We start from the raw sequence: 17,854 nt of genomic DNA, 5'->3' as shown, positions 1-17,854 counted from the left end.
TAATTTGAAAATTATTGAAAATATTAATGCTTTAATTTTTTTGTACTAAGCTCTCAAAATCCAATGTGTATTTTACACTACATATCTCAACTAGGATGTTAAATTTTCAGCATTTAAAGTGAAATGAAGTCCTGCCCCCAAGTCATTATATTTAGCAACAGTGACAAAAGACACATTTTTTTCAGCTTTAAAATTTCGATTAATTGAAATGAAATAAAATTAATAATTTAATTTCTCAGTCACACTAGCCACATTTCAAGGGCTCAGAGCCACATGTGGTTGGTAGCTACTGTATCGGAGAACTCAAGTGTATGAGTTAAAACTGAAACTCTGTACTATGGATTATGGAAAATAGCTTTTGATTAGTGCTGTTCCTCCTGCTGCCACCCCTTACAGCACACCTGCTAGCCATAGCAAACACTTGGTCATTGTCAGTGCATACTGTGTTCTCGTGCCTCTATGCCTGAATATTCTTGCCTCATATCTTTGCAGCTCTATTCATTCGTCCTCAAATATTTGGCTCTTCCATTAAGACTCCCATGATAACCCTTTTTATTCTGCTACTGTCCCAGCTCAAATCTGAAGAAAGTAATCATTGTTTTACTCTCCCACAGAAATATACTTTTACTGAGTCCCCACAGTGGGTATTAGCCTCTTTCGAAAGTGTTTTCTCATATTACCCTGTCCATACAAGGGGAAACTAAAGCTCAGAGAAGTATATTATCCAAAATCATTTCTCTAGAAACTACAGGAAGAAACAGAAGCTATTAGCCCAGATTCCCAACGTGTTCTCAACACCAAATGTACAAATCTATCTATATTTGCACCCACCTTCTCTCACGTATCTTCTCTTACACTGGAGGAAATAAATCTCCAATGTAAAAGGAAGTTTTTATTACTATACTGTAAAATAGTACTGTTTATGTTACTTTTGTAAGTGTTCTGTGTAATACTGCCTTCTACCTTATCAAGGACTTTGCTTGTTACTACAGTTTGGTATCGTCTGAGAAATAGAAGAAACTTCAGCTGTTGTCTAGTACCATAATTTATCTTTTTCTTCCTCCTCTTCCTCTTCTCCCCTCCTCCTCCTCCTCTTCTTCTTCCTTCTTTTGTTTTTGTTTTTAGCTCCAGAATATTTTGTGCAGATATAATGCTAAAGATATGAAAGCTAAAGGCATTAAAGTTTAAAACGGAATAAAAGATTAAAGCAGAGTATATTGTCTAAGATAACTGAGCATACCAGTAGCTGAGCAGGACAAAAACATGAACCTTTTAATTCTTAGTACAGAGCTCTTTACATTTTATTGTAGCTTCTCCTCCTAAGGCCCTTACTTCATGAAGAAGTAAACTGTTCCCCTTCAACTTCAATAGATGGAAATAGCTATCTGTGAAATTTTATTGAAAAAATGAATACAAAGTCCAGCAGTTATAAAAATCAAGTATTTGCTATTGGTGTTTTTAAAATGTAGGTGATTTAAATTACTACAACCATCAGAATACAAATATGTATTGATCAGGGGCCAAAGAGGTGATATTTTTTTTATTATTATATTACATTGGCATCCAGGGTGTTCTTGTAATTTTTTTCAACAGTTAAAACTTAAATTTTATTTTTTTCTAATGCTCACTGAATATTTCTCTTCCAGTCTTTCTATAATTTGTGTAAAAGAAAGTGAAAATTAGACGTGGTGAGTAAAGTGGATATCTACTTATTAAAGCATTTATTAGTTGTCAATACTTAAATTTGAGCTTTCTAAACAGTAATGAATTAGAAAGCATTCATGTGTCAAAATAATTAGCCAGATCTTTTAACCAAACTTTTTTTTTAAGCAGAGAGAAGTGGGTATTCTGTTTATAGTCAATGAATAAAAGAAGGATGGAGACCATGTCATATTCCCCATAACAACGTTTGTAGAATTTACTACATCATAAAGACTATGGTCCTGCTTATGAATTAATAGTAAGGAAAAGGTCTTCAAATCACATCTAAGAGGTTATCCTGGTTATTAATCTGATACCATATTATTGCGAATATCAGGGTCAGGCAAATTGACTGAATATTACATAGCTAAAACAGAGGAGATGTTAGCTACATGTGTTACCCAGATACCATATGAGGATTTTTCTGTCCTTGGCAAGCAGATAAACCGTGGCTTAAACTCTCAATTTCTCAATTTTAGCAAATGTGCATCCTCATGTGATTCTCACAAACTTTATATCTCCTTTTATATTTGTCCTCTTGGGTACAAAACACTGCCACTTGATGGCCATTAAAAGAAATGTAATCACAACTAATAGAACATTATTTTAGTTACTTCACTGAAAATATGTGGGAGTTATGTGAAGCAAATACAATTGAGATGTGAGCTACTGCTTTTCTTTGTGGCTTCATCCCTGTTTTCTCTTTTTTGGAGACAAATATATATCCCACCTGCAGTGTGAAACTACCTGGAAAGGGGCCAGAATCAGCTCCAGCAGCAATTTTCATGGGTACCTGACTAATTAAAGCATTAATATCTTTCCTAACCAGCAACAGCCCCAATTCACCCACTTTCCCACCTGTCCTAGAATTCCGATAAAATATGTGTCTTCTTCCTTTGCAAATTCCTGTGATCAGTCTCTCGTTACAACCCTCTTACCTCTCGTTTTCACTTGTTTCCAGGAAGACTGTTCTTAGCTGTTATTAAGAAAGATCTCTTTCATTTTCTTTCATTCTCTCTCAACACACATATACTTGCCTTCTCTGATTTCTGCATTACAGTGGATATTCAAAGGCTATCAGGCTATAAGGAATGGATGTTATACTACATCACACCACACCAAACTACTCAATACCATGCAATGCAATACGATGCAACACAACACAATTTAATGTAAAAAAGCAATAAAGCCAACTCTCTCCTGACTATTATTTCTCCTGACTGTTAACTGCCCAGACTAAGAAAAGGCTCATTATTCAATTCCACAAACATTTATTTAGGGTTGTCTAGGTGTCATGTCTTGCACTGCTCTGTGTTGGATGCAAAGAATAATATAATGAGGAAGACCCGCCCTCTTACCTTGAAGGAGTTAATGGTTTCGTGAAAAATCGCAGATAATATCTTTCCAATACTTTATCATTAACAAACCATTAGGCACAATAATTATCTGTCATTTTTATAATACCATATAGAGGAAATGCTCATTCCAATTTTGCTTCTGATCACCTCTTAGTGAGTTACTTTTATAATTAGGTGCTCATTCTCCCTAGTAACCTCTGGCTTCCCAAACTTCATTGATACCTGTGAGTGTCTATAGTCACTAATTGCTAGGGATCAGTGAGCAGGTTTCCAACCTCATGCTCCATTTTTCCCCTTCCTGCAGCAGAAGTTCCCATGAGCACCTCATTCCAAAGGGCACCCAAACCTGGATCTGAACCTGGATCAGTGCCTTGCCCTGCGTTTGCCATCTTTGCATGCATGTCATATTTCTGGACTGTGCGCAGACTGTTTTATTTCATCTATAACAGAACGTGAGTTAAAAAAGACTGGCTGAAATTTTAATCAACTCATAAAGTACTCTAGAAAGGATCTTATTTAAAAAAAAAAAAAATATCTGTGCTAGTGGCAGTCAAATCCATGAAATGAAGAGAGGCTTGGATTTTTCAGCAGCTTCCTCTGAGCCATTCCTGCATCATCAGGGAATAACAGTGGATGGAACTCTGTGATCAGGGTTTGAAGCACAAGGCAGGAAAAACTAAAGTGAATATTGTCAGTGGGAAAAAAGGTGGGGTGAGGAGTGAGAAATAAGGGAAGAGTAAGGACTCTTGGTTTCTGGTTCTGCAGGTGAGGAGCTTAGAAATTGCCACTCCATCCTAACAGGCCAAAAGTTGAACAGAGTGAAAAATTAACAACTCTTCTTGGATTTGTTAATGAGGGGAGGACATAGGGCAAATCGAAGCCCCAGAATTGGAAAGACAGGTGAATAGAGGGAATCATGGTTTCTTAAATCACCAGCTCTTTTGAGGCTTAAATCACCAAGCTCTTTTGAGGCTCACAGGTTTCTTAAATCACCAAGCTCTTTTGAGGCTCACAGTGTTCACACATGTTCTTCATTTCTTCAAGGTGTTAACACTTATTCATCTTTCAAATCTCAGCTCACTCACAAATCTAATCTAAACCCCCCTTTGTTATTCTCTCTCATGGTATACTGAATGAATGAATCCATGGAAAAAGACTTCATTAATTACCATGACCTTCCTTTATGTCACCTACAGTAGCCCTGTATTAACAAACTCACAACTAACATATATCAATCATTTTTAGGCCTTAAACTTTGAATCAATTCTTACTTTATGGCCTGTTTCTGTTTGAAAATGTGTTTGTACATGTTGTGTCATTTGATTCCACTAATATCCTATGAATTAGGCACTAGTTTTATTGTGGTTTTACAGGTAAGGAAAGCTTCAGAAGTCATCATGTCCATTATCTGGTAAATAATATCTTATGTTTTGATAAAAATACTGGCATCTGCTCCTCAATATGAGAAATATTGTGTAGCAGCAGTAAGAGACCATTACAGGACCCAGAGATATAACAGAAGAATGTAAAAGAAAGAGTATGTTAACAGTTTAGGCTTTCAAAGCAACTATTGAAATGTTTAAATATATTTTTTCCATCCTTTAAATTAGTTCATCACTAAAACTGTTGCTGAAATGGAATCAAACTACCAGAAATATTTTTTAAATGGAGATGAATGTGATCGAGGGCCTAAATAACCTGAATAATTGCTTCCACTACTTGTTTTCCTTGAATAGGTAAAGCTAGTTTGAGTTTAAAAAAATAATTCCCCTTCAAGATGTGCATAAGAAAGTGCCAACCATCAGATTCTAACCATATTAAATGCATGTCAGAAAACCCTTCATTAAAGCACAAAAACACAGTGACAGTAATGAAAAAGACAACTCTTTTTCTACCTCTCTCTAAACTATTGCCTCAACATAGACACTAAAACAAGCTATTAAATAGGAGAGGAAATATGTTCCAATATTCTACTCCAATTTTGATTTCTCAATGTGATTATAGCAATAAGGAAATCAGCAGAACAGCTGTATTGAAATTTCAGATGTTTATCTGCTTGGCATTTCTGGGGGAAAAAATACATCTCTGAAATTTAATCATTCTATGCATGAGGTTACAGAGCCCTAAGAAACAGTGGGGCCTCCAAGATTGTGATATCCATTAAAATTGGAAGTTATCTGCATGTAGATTCAGTAATGTAAGAACTCAAGGAGAGCTCATTATAAATTTCTCACATATATGTAATTTTCTCATTGCCACTTATATATAAATTATTTTAATATTAAATGAAACATAGTTAAACATTTTAATATGTAGGCTTCTATTTTTGTCTTTTTTTGAGAACATAACTAATTTTGATGAAAATGTCCAAGTAGAAAAATATGTTTAATAACAACACATAGTCTTGGGGATTTCAAGAATGTTTGACTATAAACCTAGATAATCCTCTTTAGTTTCAGAAAAGAAATGTTTCAAGCAAACAAAGCTACAGATTGAAAAAAAAAAAAAGCCAGCTTTTGCTCAACTGTCAAAATACAAAATAAATCGGTGGACTTTGTATAATAATTCGGTCAGCAACTTGCTCTTTAGTCCAGTAGGTAGGCCAGACTTTCGGTGTAAAGTAAAAATTTAAAGTTTTCAAAGAGTTATTTTGCCATAGGCTAATATAATCTAAAAACTAGGATTAGGCTAGCTTCTCTTGATGTCTTGAAAAGACATGTGTAGAAGTTTCTACAGAGAATATTATCTAGAAAACTTGTTATATTCATATGAATACATGGAGAAAATACCTTTGATATTTGCTACCATCTTCATATGAGTGTTGCATTTTTAAGGAAGTCTGGTTGAGCTTATGACTACTTCAGGAAATAGAAGATGGTCGAAGAGACAGTATGTGACTTATGAGATTGGATCATAAAGGTAATGCTATTTTTCCCTTGTTCACATAAGTACTTGCAAATGGAGACCTCTCAGCCCAGGTGCCGTAACTGCAAGTGAACTGAAGGAATATTTTAAATAATGTTACTTCGGTTACCCAGATACATCAAGAAAAGGCTTTATGTAGCTTGAATTATCTTGATATTAGCTTAAGTTCTACTTATTTTGTATATATTATCTGATCATGATATGAAGTCTGAGTGAATGTCTGGATTTGCAAAGAACAAGTGGAAAAGTCATCATTAGTTAATAAATAATACTAATCAGCTCACACATAAGATTTGACATAGGGACTAGTGAAATGAGTCGAAAGCATTTGATTTCCAGAGGCAAACTCCATTACAACCATTCCACAATCACCAATCTGCCTTCTAGACTCTGTGACCAATGTCCAGATTTAGGCCAGGTTAGTAATGTGCAAGTAGAAATGACATTGCTTCATTTGTGTTATTGGAAGGAACAGTTGTTTCTCCTCTTTCCCATCTTGATGATTTAAAGAGAGCCAGAGAAATCCCCTGTTTTCAGCTTCTGTTTTCATAGTCAGCTTCTCCTTCACCCACTTAGATCTGAAATTGGCATAAACTTTGTTTCTGTAATGCTGTTGGTATATGTCAAAGTAACAAACTGAGGCAACATTTTGGCTAAAAGCGTTAAATATTCAGTAGTGAACTGATTCATAAATTATTTCCAATGATATCCTCTTTAGTAGAGGACAGAATAATCACTGTGGCCAAAAAAAAAAAATATTTAAGAGTGCATATATGTTATTTTAAAAATAGCTACGTACTTTTCCTTTTATGCAGAAGGAATCGTTTATTAAGAACATGCTGGGAGGGATGTCACTTGACAGTGTCTTCTCCACAAAATATAAAATGTATTTTATCTCCAAAAGAAATAGATCTTGTTTTCATTCCAACCATAAATCTTTGAAAAGAGAAGGTAAGGCAGAGAAACATTCGATTTTCTTCTTGAACTTTGTACTGTCTGCTTCCGTAATGAAATTTGTGTTAAGCCATGGGCATGTGCGTGCATGCACACACACACACACACAGACACATACACATAAAAGCAAAAACGGATGTGGAGAATTAGTAAACTGTGTTCATTTCAGGCTGTGTAGACATCAGAGGGACACACATTAAACCCAAATTCATTGTAACAAAGTGGGGGGTTAGCAAGTTCTCCACTTTGCCAGTGAGGTCCCCTGAGCTCTGCCACTTCTGATTGCATGTACCATACCAAGCTAACCCACAGCATTAGTGGCTTCTGAGTTGTGTGGAGCAGGAAATGGCCAGTCCACGGGGTAATTAGTCATCAAGGAGAATTTTTTATTGCTATGGCACTACAGGAGAATGTCCATCATCAGGTTAAAAAATGAGACGAGGACTCTGTCTTAGGTCAGTACGATGCATACTTTTATAAGGCGATGTGTGTAAACTTACCCTTCTTATGGATTAATTGAATGTTACATGTATTTTGCAAAATAAACTTTTTATTTTTCAGTTAAAGAAAAGTAGTTATCATCTGACTCACTCATTTCTTAGTGAAATCTCTGAAAGTAAGTTTTATGAACAACTATTTTCCAGTCTGTGTATAGTGTGTACGTGTGTATATGTGTGGATACAGTGTGTGTTTAAGTGTGTATCAATGCATACATAGATATAAAACAAAGCAACCTTAACCAACCTCTTTTTCTATAGATTTAAGGAAGTTTTCTGAGCTGAGAATAAAGAATTCCTTATTGTTCATGAAGAAAATCATTCTATAATAAACCCATGAGTTCTGTAAGAGTCATTATTGACCTCCATACATTTGTGTTTCAGAGAAAGTAGTATCAATCATAAATCATTTTCCCAATGTGAGCTTACCTAAGTTTCAAACAGGACTTGGCAACCCTACTTTTCTTCCCACACTGTTTATTCAACATACAGAGTCAATCTTATCCCTTTGTTTAACTCAGCCCGTGTGTGTGTGCATGTGCATGCATGCATGTGACAAAAAGATGTGCTCTCTATTCCTGCTCTTGAACATAGCCTATTAATAGTTAACCTAAGTAAGGGCCAATATATATTTGACAATGTTCTTTGTTCATATGAATCTACTTTAAAAATGAATACATGGGAAAATTAATTTTTTACTATAAGTAATGGCAGATATTAAAATATAAACCTCAATCATTTGCAGAATGGTAGAATAATCTATGATATATTTGTACAATGAACTACTTTATAACATTTCGAATGAACAAACTTTACTTCCCTGTAATAACATGGATAAATCTCACAAACCTAACATTGGGCAAAAGATGTCAGAATCCAGAAGAATTTATTCCATGTCATTCCATTTGCATGTAGTTTCAAAACTATGTTGTCTGAAAGCAAGTTACGTTGACACTTGGGGAATTAGTGCATAGAAGAGGCTTGCAATTTTCTTCTAGGGTGCTGATAATGTGCTTGCTTTTGATCTGGGTGCTAGTTACACAAGTGTGTTCCCTTTACAAAAATTCATCAACCTGTGCACTTATTATTTGTGCATTTTAAAAACAGTATCTCATAGTTCACAAAACAAACCCAAATCAAAAAATTTAAAACAAGAAAACAGTTTGTGCCTAACTATTGCTGCATCATTTTGGTCCTAATCTAGAGTAATATTCACATTTTCGTGTTCTATATTTTGATATGAATTTTAAAAAGCTTCTTTTTCACAAGGCGTAGACACTAGACAATGTTTACCTGCATCAGTGGTTTCCAAATAGTGTTTGCCATTCAAATAGGTAAATGCTGCCTTTATAGCCTCCTGGGCCAGATCCACAATACATTCACTTAGGGCGATTCAGTTCATTGGGACCACTCATAGGTTGTTTTGCAGTAGCTTTTTCCTTCTCTTCCTCTTATTTATCTGTTCCTCCTCCTTTTTCTCCCTTCCTTGCTGATATTTTCTTTCCTCCTTCCCTTTGCCATTTTTCTTTATTTCTTTTTCAGTGCCTTTGCTGATCAGTAGGTTGGTTGTGTCCTTGTGATATCAGGATACACAAACCTTCTCTCCTAGATGAAAACCTACTTTGTAAAGTCATTATACGTTTGTCCAAACCCAGACGTCCAATGCCAAGAGTAAAACTGTAGACTTTTGCTGACGCTGCCATGCCAGGCTAGGTGCATCATCTGTAACCAAGGTACCATGCTGGTGGGGATGTTGGTTATGGGGGAGATTACGTGTGTTGGGAGGCAGGGGGTGTATAGGATATCTCTGTATCCTCTGCCAGATTTTGCTGTGAACCTAAAACTGCTCTAAAAACTAAAATCTATTTTTTTAAAAAACAACCTACTTTGCTAAAAGGGCAATTTCTAACAGCAATGCATATGAATTAATTGATCTATACTAACTCTCCATGTAAAGAGATAAAAATCAAAGAAATATGTGATTACTAAATACATGCTATGGGATGGGAAAAAGGGTCATTAAGCCATTTTGAGACCAATTTAGGTAAATTAGATTAGGGAAAAAAAATGTAACTCTCCCCTGTCCCTGCCCCCTCCCCCTGACACACACATGCATAACAAACAGCTCAGACATCAATAGGGCAGAGAGGGTATTTTGTTTATCTTTGATCCCCAAAATTGATCACCTTGACTGGTATACAGTAGGAGCTAAATAAATGTCTGACAAAGGACTGAAAGCATGGATAGGTGATATAGCCCATTTCATCTATGTAACTCTAAAATGGCTCAATCTCTTTTATTTTTCCAGTCACTGTTTCATTAACTATTTTTCTGAGCATCACATGCCTGATTAGAAGTATATTTAGTATTTACATTAGAGGACCTTTCCCTCCAGCCCTTAGTTTTTCGCTCTTCACAGGAGGAGACTTAATCCAGAGAGGGTTAGTCTGGTTTGCAAACAACAATTAGTAAGGACCAGGCTATAATTAACCCGGACGGTGCCTTTCGTGAGCATTAGTGTATTTCTTCCTCAAGTGAAAAGAAAATTTCTTTTAAGTGAACATATTGTTGTTATTGCATGATCTGAACAGCCTGGCCCAGGAGAGCTTTTTGGAGTCATAGAGGCTGTGCACACATACATACCCTCTAAGCAAAGCAGCCTGTCACATTCAAAGTGGATGGAAGTCAGTGAGCAAGTGGAATTGGATTGGATGTCTAGGAAGCATGAGTGGATGAGAGAAGCAACCTCAGGAGAAGCCAAGATGAAGCCAAGAATGGACTGATGACAACTGCTCCAGCGAGTGGAAGAGATTGTGCTGTCACTGTCTCATGGGCACGATATTGTGTGGATTCATATGAATTATGTTGGGGTCACCTCTTTCCTGCTGCTACAGCATTTAGCCACAAGACCTGTGTTTTACTCCATCACCAAAGAAATGAAAGGTGTCCCCCTGCCTCGTGAAACACACAATCTTTTGGAATGTCTTGGGTAATAGGAGTCTTAACAGCCCATAAATCCTATTCCTTCATACTACCATAGGTGACACTATTGAGTAACTGTCCTGCAGAATCCAAGGGATCCACTCCTGCTGGGGAATGTTGTCCTATATTAGGCGCCATATTGCAACATGTTATTTTATACTTCCATGCTCAATCTCCACGTCATGGTACCTAGGTATACATGAACTTTAAGCCATTCCAAAAACTCATTTGTGCAATATTTTTGAATACAATGCCTTGAAAAGCACTGCATAATCTATGCATATACATATGCATAATCTATGCCAAACCAGATCAACCATCTCTCACCAAGTACATCCCTTTTCTTGAGCCTAAGTTACCAGCACGACCTCCTTTTTCCTCAAGGTAATTTTATTTCAAGAAACTCGTTGCCTATTTCTAACTTTGGTAACAGTCACTCTATTAAGATTGAGTATTGGTTCTTTTGCTTCCCAGTTCTTTATGCAAATTGATCCACTTCTGTGATAGAAATCCACTCTGAAAACCAGACATCTCAGAATAATGGTTTTGATAAAGTCAGAAAATGTTCTATTAATCCACCACCACCACTCTTTGCCAGTAGGTGCTTCTTTGACTTAAATATTTAAGTAATTAAGAGAGCCAGTGCTGATATTTGATTCTGGACAGTGATCTACTTAAGGATGAATATGATATTTTCTTTGGCTCTAACTACACAGAAACAACAAGTTTGTCTTTCAAATAAGATAGAACAAAATTCTATCTTTGCTTTTCAAGGCACTGTATTCAAAAATATTGCACAAATGAGTTTTTGGAATTAAGAAGCTATATGGAGGAGACTTCTTAAAGATTTGTATCTTGTACGTTTCTGTCAAATCGGTGAAGGTTATTTATTTCATCCTGTGAGCTCAGCCAAACTAGTTAATTTTAAAAATAGTTGCACTAGAAAGGGTGGGTATATTTTTACTGATAGCCATCATTTGGAATGAAGTTGATTTTAGTCCACAGTTTATATTAAGTTTATATTACTTTTTTCTCACAATTTAGTTTAATATGCTTTGAATGACTTATTCTGAATAAATAATAAAGTCATGATTTCTGCTGGCAATTACATTTTCTTAAAAGTACAAAATGTAGGAAATTAATTGAGCATCTCTCTTCTTTTATCCCTATATTTGTAAATCTGATTTTATTTTTAGAAACCAATATCAGATTAGTTGAACATATTTTGATGGGTTGAAATGTCTTCGGTGCAAAGGAAATGTCTGAGGCTTTCTAATTTGAGTAAATTTTAAAGAAAAGCTGGCTGGCATTAGGCAATCTGATAAATCCTTTTCCTGTGGAGAGCTGTAAGAAGGTCAGAGAAGCAAAGCACTTAAAAAAAATCTTTCCCTGGAGAGTAGAGGTGGGGGCTAGGGACAAAGAGAAAGTTGAGAGCCAGCTTGTTCAAAATGTTTCTATCCACTGGGTGTCACTGCTGATATGAGACTGAACAAACATAAAGATATTCCTGTGGCAGCAAGAATTTCTGAGAGACAGGATGTCAAAACCCAGAGATTTAGATGCTATTGCTTTCACCTGCTATAACTGTAAAGTCATTGCATGTATTATGTCAGGGGTGGTGAGTGTTCTGAATAGGGTGAAGGTACCATAAAAAAAGAATGGAATATTAGAATATCTCCTTGTGGCTGAGTAAGCCCTGATAATTCTTACATTCTTGAATGGATTAAGTATACTTTTATGATATGTGTCCGTTTTTCTCAGTTTAGCAAAAAAGCATTTAAGGGAACACAGGTCCAGAGTTCTTTGGCATTGGAACAAACCCGTAATTTATCCTTGTATTTACCAACGTGCAAATAGTGGACTTAAAAATTCTCTGGGTTGCTCAAGCAGATGAGAATTATGTTAATACTGGAGCTTTCTTCTCAGTTGGTTAAATAAAGTTGGCAATATCCATTTAAAATGGATCTATCTTCAACCTAGGCTTCTTCTGGAATTTTTCATTCTTCTTACAGTTTGTTTTTAAAGCCCATTAACCTTTTGCTAGAAACAGTTAAAAAAAAAAGAATAGGTAGAAACTAAAACAATTTTCTCATTATGTGATATTCTATGTTTTGTTTGTGAAATAAGACTAAAGTATCGATGTAAAAAATAAGATACAAAGATGGTGATAGGAACAGACAGAGCTTCCGTTACAGGATGTAAGGGGAGCAAGGAGTGTCTTTCAAATCAAGAAAGAAATATGAAGAGAGAAAAAAAAGTAGAAAGAAGTGCAGGAGGAAGATAAAGGAGAAAAGAGTGAAGGAGATAAGGAGTAGGAAAAGAAGAGGGAGGAGAGGGGAAGGGGAGAAAAGAGAAAGGAAGAGGGGAGATGAGAGAAAGAAGAGGAAATAAATACTTTCCCACCCTCTCATTTAATGATTTTGAAGAGGGTCATTTTTGGTGCTATGTGTGCTTTGGGCAGAGGGTCGACAGTCTGGGGGTCAGAGAATGGCACCACCTGTGACTTCAGGTCATTCAGATACCCAAGAGATGAGTTAGTTATTAATCAGAGTAACCAGAGGACTGGCAGAGAAGAGAGGAAGAAACCATAGGGAATCCATGACCATCTTCAAGGCATGGAGTCTACGAAAGTCTACGAGCTGAACTTTGGAACTGAAGTCGCTGAACGTGCTCTATGCTTGCTCTACCCCACCAGATTCTTTCATTCACATTGACAGAAGTGCCACAGCAGATCATGGTGGTCGTTATTCCACAAAAAAAGCCTCTTCAAGTTATAAGTAGATCCTATTTAGAGTTCAGTAGTCAGCTTTCTGGTATTTTGAAATAAATCGTTTAGAGTGTAGATGACAGCTTTGTATAATGTATTAGCTATGTTCTTAGCACTCAACACATAGTAGGTATTCAGTCAATTTTTATTGAATTGTTGAATTGGCAAGTGTCCAATAAGCGTAAGTTTGGCCCATATGATTCCTACGCATCCAGTTACATCTTGCATTCTCCAGCATTTGCCCTGTCGCTGAAATGGACATCCTCGTACATACTTCAGATGTGTCACTATCTGAAAGTGAAACTCTTGTACCCTATTGGATCCTCCCGAATCATTCAGCAGAGGGAGCCTTGGAGGTCTGCTGTTAATTAGGTCTGCTAGAGTAATTGAAACGGGAAGAAGAGCATGGTCTCAAATCTCCGAAGCTTCTTGTTAAAGGGTTATCTCAGTGAGTAGGTGACCCCATAGACACAGTACTTCCTTTAAAGTTAGTTTTCTTATTTTCAGAGCACTGCCTAATATGTTGGTTAGGCCTGCCAGAGTATTTTTTCTTTCCAGAAAAATTAACACATTCTTGAACTTAAAAATTGGAACAAACCTGGTAAGGCCAATGGGAACTATGAAGTCCAATTGCGCTTAAATGTCATTTTGGTAAATGTATTTAAAGAGAGGTTGCAGCAAATAGAATTGTTTTCATTTTACTCCTTTAAGTTAAGGTATTTAAAATATTTCCTCCCTCACCAAGTGTGCAGTTCTTGCACAATTATTGGCATTAGAAACAGATGACAGAACACCGCTACCTCTTTTGCTCTTGGTAACTGTACATCTTAAGTGGAAATATTCTTGAGAGAAAAATGTTTTTCTCTGTATGTTCTAAACCAAGAATAATACTAAAACTTAATTGATACTAAAACTAGTTCTGATTGGAAATGAAGTAAAACTGACTGGTTTGGGTCACTTTTCTATAAAGTGTGTGTGTGTGTTGTGTGTGTGTGTGCATGTGTGTGTGTTAACAGTCATTATATAACATAGATAGATGATAGAGAGAGAGAGAGAGATAGATAGATGATAGATAGATAGATAGATAGATAGATAGATAGATAGATAGATAGATGATAGATAGATGATAGGTAGGTAGGTAGGTAGGTAGGTAGGTAGATAGAAAGATAGATAGATAGATAGATGCTAAATTGCATTGGCGGAACAATAAGAAAACTAGTCTCAAATATACAAAAGCTGTAAACAGCAATGAGTGAAGCATTATCAGTTAGTGCCAGGAAATAGAGTAGTTAGCAAAAACCTTATGAGACTAGTGATTGGACTATGAGATAATCTCCTGGGGGCAGAAATATAGACTTCATCACTAAGGACATTTATAAACTAGATAACTGAAAACATTGGTGGCTGCATTATTGAAATAGTTCTGTATGCATGTGGGCATGTGTTAAATGCCTTTTGGGTTTTGTAGGTTTACATTAGTCTTTGCATTATTTTTATATTATTTTATTTTTCTACACTTTTTCCTATAAATGCTCGAAAATATTGCCAGAGGCTAGTCTTTCATTTTTGTGCTTATTGTGCAATTTTAAGTGCATACACATCATTACTATGGTGATTAAACGTGTATGATTAAATCAACAAGATTAAAATTTAATGAGAAAAATTTCTAATATCTTGTTTAATAATTTATGCCTTGATTAGGTATTCTTGGTATTTCTCACATAATCTGTGGGCCACAGTGTGTGCACGTACGTGTTTTCACCGGCAAATAAGCCTACAGTTGTGAAACGAAGCAAAGCAATTCAAGGAAAACGAAGAAAGCAAGCAGCAGGGAAGTAGCAAAGGGAAAAGAAAGAACTCATTTTTTTGTGCTACGACATATAGTTATTCTGAATACAGGGCTGTCCTGCACCCAGGGTGCTTACACTGTCTATAAATGGATCAATACTCTCTATGAAGCATTATTGGTAACTGATGAGTATGTATGCCCATGTAGATGGGAAGAATGAAGAGTTTACAATAATGTTCCCTTAATGAGACTTCCTATACCAGAAAATGAACCTACATTGCTGGGGTAAAACCGAAATATTTTAGGCTGGAATGAATATGCATATCTTGTTGTTAATGGCTTTATTGATATTTCATGGCAATTTAATGCACGTGTAGCATGCAATCTGTAGTGCAATGCTGCCCAACACATAATTTTCATTGACTTAGTAACATTTAAACTAGACACAATTTAAATCTTTTAAAGCAGGTCAGTTAAGGGAACAACCTTATTGCTTTAAAGTAGTTTTATGGTGGGGATAAACTTTAATTGCCTCTTCTGTTGGTGAATAATTAGAAGTTTTGTGTATTATGTGCAAAGAAATTATATCCAAGAGTAACACATATAGTTACCTGTTAAAAAGAGTTGTAATAGTTCTATTCTTTTCAGTTTGACTATATTAGATTATTAAATGCTCTGGACTCTCAAATTTTTTGGCTAGGGGCCTTAAAAAAAGCAAGTTTTAATGATAGTATTGCTAGCTAAGATAGAATATTCTCTACTCTTTAACTCATTTGGACTTTCCAAGTCCATAAAAATAATCATAAACCATGATATCAATATGAGTTTTTGCTTTTCATCACTCGGTAAGAAAACAATGTTAATGTGGTAAGTATATCATATATTTCTCCTATTTCATTTCATTGAGCAAAGTATTTCCTTTTGGATTTAAAAAGAATAGTTTTTAAATATTTTATGAATATTTTAGTCATGTCTTTAAACAATAATTGAATTATTGCCAAAGAATTGGGATTTAACATCAAGTTTATCTTATTTCGACACAGCAAATGAACAACGTACAGTCTCCTAAATCCATTCATTTCATATTTCATATTCATGTTATTCCCAGGAAAACACTGATTCATTTTCTGTACTGGTCTATATGATCTCAACAGACAGGAGACTATGGTCTCCTTCAACCCAGGGATATTACTCCTCTCCCTGGGAACACTTGGAAATATTTCAGAATGCGTTTTGATTATCACATGTCTGGGGATTTCTACTGGCATTTCTTGGATGTTGGCCAGGTGGTGCTAAATGTCCTGCAATGTATGGGACGGTCCTATGCAATAAAGACTATTCTCATTTGATACTCCAGTAGTGCTTTGTAGAGAAACAGCTTTATTCTTAATATGAGAGAAACCTCTGGTCATCTCTGATTCCAGCGAGGCCATGTGAGGTGTTCCTGTCTGGTTTTTTCATAATAGCTTCACATGAATTTATCACACTATTCCATATTTTTACAAAATTGTCACTCCGTGACTATCTCCCATAGATAATTTTGAGCCCTTGCGATATTCCTATGGATATTCCTTGTTCATTTTGAAGATGGGAACTCAGTGTTAAGTTTTTGAATAGAAGAAACTAGTGAGGCATCCAGGAAGCTTTTTACACAATATAAGTTAAATAGGACAAGAAATGTAAAATGTATTAAAAAGAGAAATAGGATTTAAGGTTTTATAAACTTTTATTGTTCAGATAAGAGGAGTATTGTTTCTTTTTCTTGTGTCGAATCATGAAGATAATATTTTGACAAAAATATGGTTTATTCAGAACTAAAAGGAGTTTCCCGCAGGATATTGGAACAATTGATTGGTAGTCACCTAATCAGTCTTATTTCCCAGAAGGCAATCCAAAATCAGTCTTTAACTGATGTGTTTAAGATCACATGACTTCTCGTTCACATAGATACTTATGATAAGGTCAGAACTAGAACGTGGTACTGTTAAAACCCACGTAGACAGGGCCATGCCTCCCAATATCTGACATGGTGCCTGCTACTTGGTGAAAACGTGACAATACTGGTTAAATGAATGATGCCTCCTGACTCCTGGTCCACAGCTCATTCAATTATACCACATTGCCTCTCTGGGATGAAGTTGACAGATTATATGAAAGTAAAACAGATACCCATTGGTCCATAAAAAATAGTTCTGTTTGAGCCAGGATAAATGTCTTCTGTTAACAAAAATCTTAGTGGATGATAAATCAAGCAGCTTCTTAATAGCAAATTCCAAGTAATCAATTGTATTATCCATTGAACTCTGTTACATGATGACCAAAATAATCAAACTACATAAAAAATAATGATATGCAACTTGTTTTTCAGTATTCACCTACACATGGGGGATGGATCCATTAATGTATATTGCATGAGCCATGCTAATAATATTCTAGCAGCAGTTTGGTTCCTTGCTGTGATTTATATTCCAACGTACAAAACACAACTATATATTATCACCTTTTCTCTGCGCATTTTCTCCCTAATAACAATGTAGAGCTGACAAAAGCAGTGGCTGAAAATCTTTAAAAGCGAATGATAAAGAGGAGTCGCTTCTCTTTATCCATGATTTATCCATGTACAAAGAGTGGAGTTATGAATAAAAATATAAATGTGCTTACATCTTATTAAGCGTATTAACCTCCTCAGGCATGCTGCTTAGAGTTGTCTTTCAACCATTCTCATTTATATTCTAAGCTTTATTACCTGCTGTGCTGTTCTTATTTTTTCTCTCTCTCTTTTGGCTCAGAGCTCGATGGAGAGTAATTCGATGAGTGATACTGTGTACATAAAGCTGCATCAATTCTCTGGTATGAAATTCAGCTTTCTCTAGGTTTCTGA

Source organism: Pteropus vampyrus, unplaced genomic scaffold, assembly GCF_000151845.1.
Source record: "Pteropus vampyrus isolate Shadow unplaced genomic scaffold, Pvam_2.0 Scaffold54, whole genome shotgun sequence".
In the NCBI taxonomy this organism is placed as follows: domain Eukaryota; kingdom Metazoa; phylum Chordata; class Mammalia; order Chiroptera; family Pteropodidae; genus Pteropus; species Pteropus vampyrus.
Note: the sequence above shows the minus strand (reverse complement) of the source record.